The sequence below is a fragment of the Bombina bombina genome, chromosome 2 (genome assembly GCF_027579735.1).
Source record: "Bombina bombina isolate aBomBom1 chromosome 2, aBomBom1.pri, whole genome shotgun sequence".
In the NCBI taxonomy this organism is placed as follows: Eukaryota; Metazoa; Chordata; class Amphibia; order Anura; family Bombinatoridae; genus Bombina; species Bombina bombina.
Window position 1 is genome coordinate 232421192 of NC_069500.1, and position 11377 is coordinate 232432568.

At 38.3% G+C, this 11377-nt stretch overlaps 1 pseudogene; it reads right to left on the reverse strand.

The window, feature by feature from the left end:
* Positions 1–2479: 2479 nt before the first annotated feature.
* Positions 2480–10256, reverse strand: LOC128646914 (uncharacterized; annotated as a pseudogene).
* Positions 10257–11377: the final 1121 nt, after the last annotated feature.

Sequence of the window (11377 nt, forward strand, 5' to 3'; positions counted from 1 at the left end):
TTCTGGTGCTTGAGGTGCAGATTTAGATTCTGGTGCTCGAGGTGCAGTTGTAGCTTCTGGTGCTTGAGGTGCAGCTGTAGCTTCTGGTGCTTGAAGTGCAGCTGTAGCTTCTAGTGTTTGAGGTGGAGGTGCAGCTGTAGCTTCCGCTGTATTTTCATCTGCAGATATTGGAGCTCGTCCCAGGGAAGAAGATGATGGAGCTCATTCCAGGGAATAAGATGGTGGAGCTCTCACAGATGATTGAAATTCCTAATGATACCCAGTGTGTGACCACTCCTCTTCAATAGGCACGTCATGTGACATTGTCCGTGGGTAATATCCATGACTGACATGCGACTGTGATTGTGTTGTGGGGTGTGTAAATACATGGACCCTTTGTGGCTGTCTTTGCTCCCCCTCAAAACCAAAGGGAGGATATTCCTCTGGCCATGAATGCTTCCAGGGGTCATATGGTAATGTCAGTGGCATCCAACCATGCTCATGCCTGGGAGCACACTGTTCCTGCGGTTGTACAAAGACTGGTGGTGGGGGTGGTGGGGGTGGCATGGCTGTTTGTATCCTTGTGACAGGGGGTTCTGTGGAGGAGTTAAAGAATGAGAAGGATTAGTACAGTCAGATATATGTCCATGTGGGCATACAATGTACATTGATACATGCTAGGGCCTACACTGATTAACATGTCAAGCTGATTACCATGACCTCATAAAAACCCAATTTGGACTTTTTTAAATGGCTAGTTGCTTGGAGTTTTTTTTAATGTTACATTTATTGCCACCTCCCCACTACATAAATATATTAATATGCACTTAAAAAAAAAAAAAATTAAAATAAAAATAAAAAGACAACATTGTTAGCTCTAAAATAGTAAAACTTGACTGCAGGGCAAGATACATTATGGCATTAGAGTCTTTATGAATTCCATATTAGCTAAGGTTTAGGTGAAAAATATGATCATGCCCCTAAATGTCAACTGTGTGCTGAGCTGGACTACTAGATGGAGATCTGCGGTTTAACAACCAAGCTGGAAGCTTTCAAGATCATAGGTTGATATCCCAGTGGCAGAGACAATGCAGCAACACAAGCTGATATCTCTGTGGCAGAGGCAATGCAGCAACACAGGCTGATATCTCTGTGACACAAGCAATGCAGCAACACAGGATGATATCTCTGTGGCAGAGGCAATGCAGATACACAAGCTGATAGCTCAGTGACACGGGCAATGCAGCAACACAGGTTGATATCTCTGTGACAGAGGCAATGCAGATACACAGGCTGATATCTCTGTGACAGAGGCAATGCAGATACACAGGCTGATATCTCTGTGACAGAGGCAATGCAGCAACACAGGCTGATATCTCTGTGACACAGGCAATGCAACAACACAGGCTAATATATCTGTGCAGCAACTTAGGCTGATTATATGACAAATTGATCTATATAACTACTAAACATGCACTTGCTATTTTCTGTATTCTTTATTCAAATATTACATTATGTATTATTATGTCAAATATATTTTGTTTGTTAAAATTATTTTAAGCTTTGCAGTGTAATAACAAAGAATAAGTATTATCCCATCCACTTAATTTCCATTCAAAACTTTGGATTAGTATTTCAATCTATTATGTGTCTTTTTACTAATAAGAATTTAAATTATGTTTAAGCCAGTGTTAAAGTTTTCTATTAATCCACCAAAAGCAAGGAAATTTTCAACTTAAACTGCTACCACTCCCCCTTGGGAGATTTCCATGACACTATCAATGACATTACTGGTGACATCACATATGAAATTGTTGATGACATCAATGACATCACTAGTGATGTCAACTATGACATGATTAATGGTATCACTAATGACATCACCCCACAGTAAGAGGAAACAATATTAGGATACAGTCATTTCCAGACCCCTCCCCCCCTTAGTTTTTTTTTATTGAATCTTATTCCTAACATTATTGTTAATAACTAATATAAATAGCACATGCACCTAACATATGATCATTCTCAAGGCTACCAGGCATTAAAGGGATATGAAACACTTTGCGATTGATATATAAAATGTTTTATTGTGCTGACTAAAAATAAAATATTTATTTTGCCCTTTTTTCCTATCATTCCCAATTCTGAGAATTTGAAGTACACATTACAGACTTTATGACCCTAATGCTGCTTCATACTTACTTACCTATACCTGCTACCCCTCCTGGGGCATAATTCATCAACCAGGACTCCCTAGCCATTTCTGTCTTGGGCTTTTCTTTCAATCTGACTTCAGGGGTAGCCCATATCCTTGCAGTCAGCCTTGAGATCTCTGTGCCAGATGTTTTTTGGCCTTCTTCTTTTTCTTTTTCCTTGAGGGTTGCAGGCCAGGGCTTTGTTAGGTCTTTGTTGCTGATGATGTTTGGTCAGAGAATTTGGAGGATTTTTTTCAGACAGGTGTTGATAAATGTCTGGACTTTTTTGGTGGTGGTCACGGTTTTCAGAAGCCAGCTAGCTGATCTGGCAACTGAGCTTCAACTTGTTCCTTCATTCTGTTCAAAATGACTCTGTTGAACACTTTGTCTGGGGTTGATTGGCTTCAGTGTACACACCCTGAGCTCTTGCTTTCTCTCAATAGTTTGCACAGATACTCAGATCAGTGCTTTCAGTGCCTCTGCAAGAATGTTATCAGGTCCTGCTGCCTTCTCATTCCTCAGTTGTTTGATGACTTGACATATTTCCTTCTTAGTTGGTCTGCTGCAGTCAATTGACAAGTCCCTTTCGACTGGCTGTATATCTGGTGGGGATTGCAGCACGGTTTAATTCAGTAGCTCTTCAAGGTGCTCCACCCATCTTCTTTGTTGGCCTTGGTTACCCATGACTGTCTTTTCAGCTTTGTCTTTAACAGGTCTTTCTGTCTTATTGTGCCTGTTGGAGAGTTTCCTTGTTATGTTGTAAAATTCTTTAAAGTTCTCATGGCTTGCTGCATTCTGGGCTTCTGTGGCAAAACCATTGAAAAACCTTTTCTTGTCTGCTCTTAAGCTTTTCTTTGCTTCCTTGTTGGCTTTAGTGCACTTTCCCTGAGCTTTTGCTTTTTTCTGATCTTTTTCGGCTGGTGTTGACTGCAACTTTCTTTTCCTTTCTCTCTTGGATTTTATACTGGTGTTTATTAGGACCCAGTACCTCCTTTCAGGTTGATGGCATTATTTCTTTGATCTTCTCCCACTGACTTTCTACCTGGTCTCTATCATCTTCTAGGACCTCCGTAATTTCTTGACAATAAAGACATGGTCAATCTGGGTCTCTGTTGAATGGTCTGGTTACACCATGTTACCTTGTGAATTATTTTGTGTGGTAATAAACTGCCACCTATCACAAGACTCTTCAGGGTACAGAGATCTGCAAGCCTTTTACCATTCTTGTTCATATCACCAAAAGGTCATGGTTGCCAATGACGTCTTGCTGTGATTTTACTGAGATCATGGGCATCCCATCCAATCAGAGTTCTGTTGGCTGCTGGCAATAGCATCAGTGCTGCTCCCTGAGCGGGTGGAGCATTCTCCTTTTTGTGTCCGGAATACAGCAGCATTACTCCTGTAGCCAGTCTTTTCTGTCCGGACTGTGATCATTTGGTCTTAATAGTGCCAAGCAGGAAAGGTTGCTGTTTTTATCTCTGCTGCCACTAGGGCTGTCGTTCCTGTCTCGTACACAATCTTCACATTCCATGCCCCGATGGTGATGGTCTTGGTCAAAAGCAAGTGAATCGGCTTTGTGACTTCCAGTTTTCACCACAAGGTGCCATAGAAGGAAATTTCTCTCTGCCCAAGGCCAGATTTTTTTTTTTGGTCTTTTGGTTAACTATTCTGTAGCTAGGTTTGTTTTTAACATGGTGAGGTAGCTTGCCCCAGGCATAACCCTCCTCAACATATCCTAAAGATCACACAAAGCCTTAAGTGGAAAGATACATATTGTTGGGTCACATTGGATGTGGTATCTTTATATTCCTTAATACCCCATGATGAGAGGTTAAAAGCTATCAGTTTCTTTTTGAGGAATTTTACTGATTATTCTGAGGATTTTCAACCATATGTATTGAAAGTGACTTTCCTGCTAGCCCACAATTTCTTTAAATTCCAAGGGTTTTTCTATCTCCAGAGATGTGGAACAGCCATGGGAGTGAAATTCGCTCCCTCATATGTAAACCTATTTTTAGGTTGGTGGGAGTTCTTCTACATCTTTGGAGATAGAAACTCCTACAGATGCTAAATTCAGGCTTATATGAGATTTATTGATGATCTCCTGTTTATATGGAGCGGTCCGATAGATTATATACAGCAATTTGTAGATTGGTTGAATATAAATCAAGTTGGCTTTCAGTTCACATTCGAATATTATCCCACTAGCATTAATTGTCTGGACCTCATTTTGATTGTATACAGTAATGGTAGTATTATTATGAAGGTGTACAGAAAGCCAATTTCGGGAGATTTACTCCATAGTAAAAGTTGTCATCCCAAACATACAGTTCCTGCGGTAGCTTAAGGGCAATTTACATGCTTGTGAGGAATACTGTCATCAGGCAGAAGATCTGGAGAAGAGGTTGAGAGATAGGGGATACACCCTTAAAATTATTACTAAAGCAAGGAAACAAGGTGAATCTAGACAAAGAGAGTACCTTTTACAGGGGAACCAAACGTTGAACCACAACACAGTGTTTAAGGGGGTTACGTTTGTAACCAGCTATAGTGCTCAATTTTCACAGATAGCCACTATAGTTCGCAAACACTTTCCAATTTTAGCAGCTGACGACAGATTAACAGACCTCATCAAGGATAGTCTAAGATGTAGCTCCAGAAAGTGTCCCACTCTGGGGTCCTTGCTCTCACCAACCCAATTGAAAACTGAAAATATTACGTCCAGTTCTTGGATGAGTTTTTCGGGGATGTTTAGGTGTGGCCATAGAAAGTGTAGACCGTGTGAGTATATTGATAGGACTAGGACCTTCACATCCCACACAACAAGGGAGACCTTTGACATAAAGTCCTGCATTAACTTTATGACAACACAGGTTATTTACCTTATCCGATGTGAATCCTGTGGGGTACAATATATAGGCCTTACATCAAGAGACATTAAGTCCAGGATTAGGGAACATTTCTCTATGATTAGCCAGGGTAAGTCCTCTACCCCTCTAGTTCGACATTTTGTAAAGAACCACAGTAGTGATCTAAGCACATTAAAGTGGTGTGCCATAGAAAGGGACTTTAGACTTAAATCTAGGGTCCCTGATGGTGTTAATTCCAGATACAATTTAATAAATTACTGGGAATAATGTTTCTCTATTGACCACTATAGTCCAGCTCATCTGCTTGTAATCTGAGTGGACAATTTAATCAGAATACTGTATCAGTGGTTTGTATTAAGTGGAGAGAAGATACAACTTATACAGATGAATAGATACATATGGGTATTGTTTTTTTAATGACAACTTGTAACCATTGTGCATTGTATCATACAGTGTCACATCTTTGAGGCAATTTTACCTACTGTAAATATTTAAATATTAATATTAATTTATTGTAAGTGTAAATGTATGGAGTGGTAGCACAAAAAGGCTTTCTACCAGTCGTGACGATCTGTTTTGACAGATGGCATACTGGGATACTTACATAGTCAGAAGGGTATGTATTGGATTTAGACAGATATAAATAAGAAGATAACAGATAATGAATACATGTATAAGTTTACTTCAGTTAGCTGATTCATCTGTTAAAATCACAATAGACACTTTGGTGGGCAGGACTCTAATGAGTGATGCACAACTTTCCAATAACCAATAAGGATTTTTTTAATGTTTTTTTTTTTTTCTGAAATAATTGTTATTATTTTTCAAAAACAATAATAAAAGAAACATACAAGTAAAAACATAAATAAAATAAATACAACATAACATAGCAATGCACAGCTGCATCATATATGCACAATTTTTTTGTATAGTTTTGTACTTCAGATGTCATTCATTACAGATTAGTCATTCAATTTACTCATATCTTTTCCTCTGCAATTATAAGTCATAACACATGTCCTATACATGCAATACCCCTTCCTCACTCTGACATCTTTTGGTTTTCTCATAGAACATAATATAAGGTTCCCACTCTACGAGGAATTTGTCTTCTTTATCTAATATTTTTGCTGAAAGTGCCATTCTATGATAGTGGTATTCTAATTTGCTTAGTGTATGTGTAAACGGAGGAGGCTCTGACTTCCAGTTTTTGGCTATACCCAGTCTAGTGATGGTATAAATAATTTCTGTTAGCTTACGATGGTGGTGGAGAATTTCCTCATCAGGGAAGTGTAGTAAAACGTGTTCTGGTCTCAGGTTTATGTTCTTAGATAAGAGTGTGCTAATGAATTTTGTAGTATCTTCCCAAATTTTCCTAACTCTGGGACAGCTTCACCACACATGTAGATAAGTACCCAACTCCCCGCAACCTCTGTAGCAATAATTTTTATCTGTGTCTGGTGAGTTATGGAACCTTGTTGGGTGTAGATACCATTTGAAAGTCACTTTCATATAATTTTCTTTTAGGACTGCATTCACCGTGAATGCCATTCCTCTATGTAAGTTTGTTTCCCATTGGTCTACCGGCCAACATTTATTCAATTTGTCTTCCCATTTTATAATAAAATCAGGTTTGTCTGTTTGTCTAGTAGCATTAAATATTGAGTAGAGCTTAGATATTATGCCTTTCAAATTCTGTTTTGATAACCAAATCCTTTCAAAAGCTGTATTCAGACTTACTGGCCCTCCCCCTAATACCTCTTTAAGTCTTGAAATTAGCTATGAATAATGAAACCATTGAGGTCCTGCTGTATGATCTAGGTTTATGTAATCCTCATAGGAAATAGGTTTATTTTGTCTTAATATGTCTGCAATTCTGTAGAGACCTTTGTTTAACCATTTTGCACCAATGGATATTTCCATTGGCGAGCCAAATGGGATTAGAGGGGTTAGTGTAGATTTATGGTTCAATAAGGAGAATTTATGTGTAAGAATATCCCATAGTCTAATTGTATGTTCTATGGCTATAAATTTGTCTTTTCTGTGTGGTCTCTCTTTCTTGGTGGTCAACAAGATTTTGTCCATACAATTCACTCCAATTAGATCTGACTCCAAAAATGGAAAGAATACAGAGGGCGACTCCTAGTGCAGATCAGTTAGCGATGAAATCATCCACTAACAACTCACTTTAAAAGGATACTCACACAGTGGAAAGCACACTATAGTGCTAATGCAGCATGCTGGGTATATTGCAGTGGCCCAGCACACATACACACTCTGGCAATGTACAATTCCAATGTTTCTTTCGGTTTTCAAATGAAAAAATAGGAGACTTCAGTAGATAAAAAGAGCTTTATATAAAAATCAATAAATTGACAGATAAAATCAGTCAGCTGGACCCATAGTTTATCTCCCAAGGACTTACTCCAATGCAATGTTTGAGACATACAAGCGGCATAATAGTATGATATCATATTTGTTATCCCTATACCCCCTTCCTTCCTATTTCTGGACATAACCTGCTTATTTATTCTTGTCCTCTTTCCCTGCCTTATAAATTGTAGTATGTCTTTCTGTACTGTAAGCAAATCTCGAATTGTACTCTCGTACTGTTACTGGTAGAGATCTGAAAAGGTAAAGAATTTTGAGCAAGACTGTCATCTTTGTCGTGACAATTCTTCCAAGTAGGGATATTTTAAATTTGGACCACTTCTCAAGTAGTTTTCTGATATTTTTAAACATTGTAGTATAATTTTCCTCATACAATTTATGTGTTCTAGCTGTCAGATAAATTCCCATATATTGTAGTTTATCTTTAGGCCATTTGAAGGAGAAATTGATCTCCAATAATTTTTTCATCTGGGGGGGGGGGATCTGCACTCCTATTGCCTCACACTTGTCTTCATTGATCTTATATCCTGATAATTTCCCAAATTTTTGAATGATGGAGTAAAGGGGTGGTAGGGACAGGAGCTGTTTAGTGAGTGTTAGTATAATATCATCTGCGAAGAGTGATATTTTGTAGTTTTGTGAGCCAATTTGAATCCCTGTAATACCTGATTGTCTCTAATTTTAATCGCTAATGGTTCTATACTTAAGGCAAACAGAAGGGGGGACAGGGGGGACCCTTGTCTTGTCCCATTCCTAATTTTAATATTGTGAAATTGATAGCCCACTATTCTTATAAATGCTTCTGGTGTGAGTATAATTTGGTAATCGCTTTATCAAATGGGCCAGTTATACCCATTGTATTTAAGATGGTGTGTAGGTAATTCCAGTTTATCCTATCAAATGCCTTCTCTGCATCCAAGGCTAGAAACAGAGAAGGCAGCAATTTATTTTGAGTGTAATTTAATAGATCTATGATTTTGTGGGTGTTGTCTGGGGCTTCTCTTTGTTTGATGAAACCTACTTGGTCTCTGTGAACTAAATTTGGCATTACTAAGTTTAGTCTGTTCGCTAATATCTTGGTAAAAAGTTTAATATCCTGATTGATGAGGGAAATGGGTCTGTAGTTTTGACAATATTGGGGGCTCTTTCCTGGTTTAGGAACTACTGAGATTCTGGCTAACAGCATATCTGGGGGTATATCTCTACCTTCCAAAATTTGGTTGAATAGTTTAACTAATTGTGGTGCTAGAATTTGTCGGAGATCCTTGTAGAAGGAGCCCGGGAAGCCATCTGGGCCTGGGTTTTATTTCTCTTTAGGTCTTTAATCACTGAGTATACTTCTTGGGGAGTTATTGGTTGGTTCAATAAGTCTCTATCTTCAGTTGTTACTGATGGCAACATAGATGTATCTAAAAAAAATTCTAAGCCTATGTTCCCATTTCTGTTCTCCCCTAATGGGGTGATATTGTATAGTTTACTATAGAAATCTGCAAATGAGTTTGCTATTTTCTGTGGGTCATTTGTAGTTGCACCATCAGCTAGTTGTATTTGAGGTATTGAGGATTGACGTGTAATATCTTTTAACTTATACGCTAATAACTTGTCCAGTTTGTTACTATATAGATAGTATTGGGAATCTATTATTTTAATGGCTTGTATCGCCTCTTTATCTAATAGCTGATTTAACTCTTCGTTCTTTATCCTTAATGTTTTGACTACCGATTTTTTAAGTAATTGTGTGGATTCTCTACGTAACCTAGCTATTTCTCCCTTAAGTTCAGTGATCCTAGCTCTGTTTTGTTTTCTCAAATTATTGGATTCTGAGATTAAGATTCCCCTCACATATACTTTTAGGGCTCCCCATGTATAGATTGGGTTCGAAGTAGAACCTTCGTTTATTGAAATAAATTCAGATATATCTCGCTGGAGTTTCTGCATCAGGAGTTTATCCTTCAACAAGCTAAGGTGCAGGGACCATGACCTCCCTCTATTAGCATTTAGTAGGCCCTCAAGGGTCAATTCGACTATTGAGTGATCTGACCATGCGCAATTATGTATATCCCCTGAAGTTAGTAGTGGCATGAGTATTTGGCTTATTAAGATGTAGTCAATTCTTGAGTGTGTCTTATGTGCTGTTGAATAATATGTGTAGTCTCTTACCTTCTTATTAATGGCTCTCCAACTGACTATAAGATTTTGGTCTAGGAGGAAGTCTTTTAAAAAATTTTGGGAAACCCTGGATCCTCTGTGTATATTGTTTTCCTCTGTGGTCCTATCTAGTGTGTCGTTTTGAGATGAAAGTGGCCTGGTTTGTATATGGAGCATATACATTCACTAAAACTATTGGTGTGTTTTGGATAACTCCTCTCACAATAAGAAATCTCCCTTCTTTGTCTCTAACCACCTCTTCCTCTTTGAAGTTCAAAGAAGTGTGCAGTAAAAGAGAGACCCCACATTTTTTCTTTTTGTTAGTTGCGTGATATTGTATGGGGAATAATTTATCCCAATATTTGGGCGTAAACTGGGTAGTGAAATGAGTCTCCTGTAAGATAACAATTTCAAGCCTCTGACATAGTGTGATATTATTTTAATACCCATGTGGAGTTGCAGAGCTGCTTAGCTTTCTGCTAAATACAGGGGATGTAGGAAGTAGCAAACATCTTATTTTGTGTACCCATCTAGTGTGATTGAAACTATAGCATACCTCCATTTGCTGAATGACTTCTCCGCCATGAATGATCTTACCAGCTTTGTAGTACTCATTATCCAAACAATGTACAATCTGTGCAATTATAAGAACAGTTTTTTGAAAATTCAACATATTTGTTTAACATAACCAATACAACAACAAAGAAAACAGTATATGTCACAGTAGTCATTTGTAACTTTTAAGGACATAGTGAACCTAGAAGAACATTTTTGAAATTTGCAATTTTGACCTGTTAAGGGAGAAGGGTGTGGAGATGCAGAGGGGAGGGAAAATTAGGGGGAGAGGGTAAGGTTAGGAGGGGGGGTTGCGAAATTGTGCCCTCTTAGGGAGAGAACTAAACAATCTAAATGTAAAACCTTCATTATTTAAAGGATACTAAATCAATTAGTCTTTGTCTGGGATTGTTCAAGTGGGATATATAAACCTCCTTTTTCTTCCACAAAATCTCAAAAGCAATGAATATGCTCTTTTAATGGCTTAAGTCATGGAGGAGGAGTATTTCCCCTGCTTGGTGCTCTGCGTTCAGTTTCAGGACTGGATCCCATCTTGCTCTTGTTAATCCTGCCTTGTTTTCCCACTGGTGCCCATTCTTTTTGTGGGGGTTTACATTGTGGTTTTGGAGAGGAAGTTGTTTCCAACGCTTCTGGAATTAGTTGTAAGTTCTGTAATAGGAGTAATCCTTCCTCATTAGATGAGCATGCATGGGTGCCATTCTGGTAGGTAAATGTAAGTTTGAAGGGGAAGATCCACCTGTATTTGATTTTCTCTTTGATGAGGATCTGCACAACTGGTTTCATTTCCCTCCTTCTCCTCAAAGTTGTAGGTGAGAGATCTGTGTAAATCTGAATTTCGTGGCCTTCATAAGTGAGGTTTTTTTGCTGTTCTTGCTGCTTTCAGCAACTCCTCTTTGATATAGTAGTAGTGCATCTTCACAATGATATCTCTAGTGGTTGATTGAGTGGGCTTAGTGAGGGCTCTATGAGCTCTATCCATAAGAAGCATTGGGATCTCTATCTCTGGAACTAGCCAATGAAATAGGTTAGTTATATCGTCTCGTAGATTTTTTTCAGGTAGGTTTCTGATTCTTAAATTCAATCTCCTTGACCTGTTTTCTAGATCTTTTACTTGATCTTCCAGTTTTCTTATATATATATATAGCATGGTCTAGAAGTGTTGTTTGTATTTGTGGTACTTCTCCCGAGAGTTCATCTAATTTTTCTTCAATGTCCGAT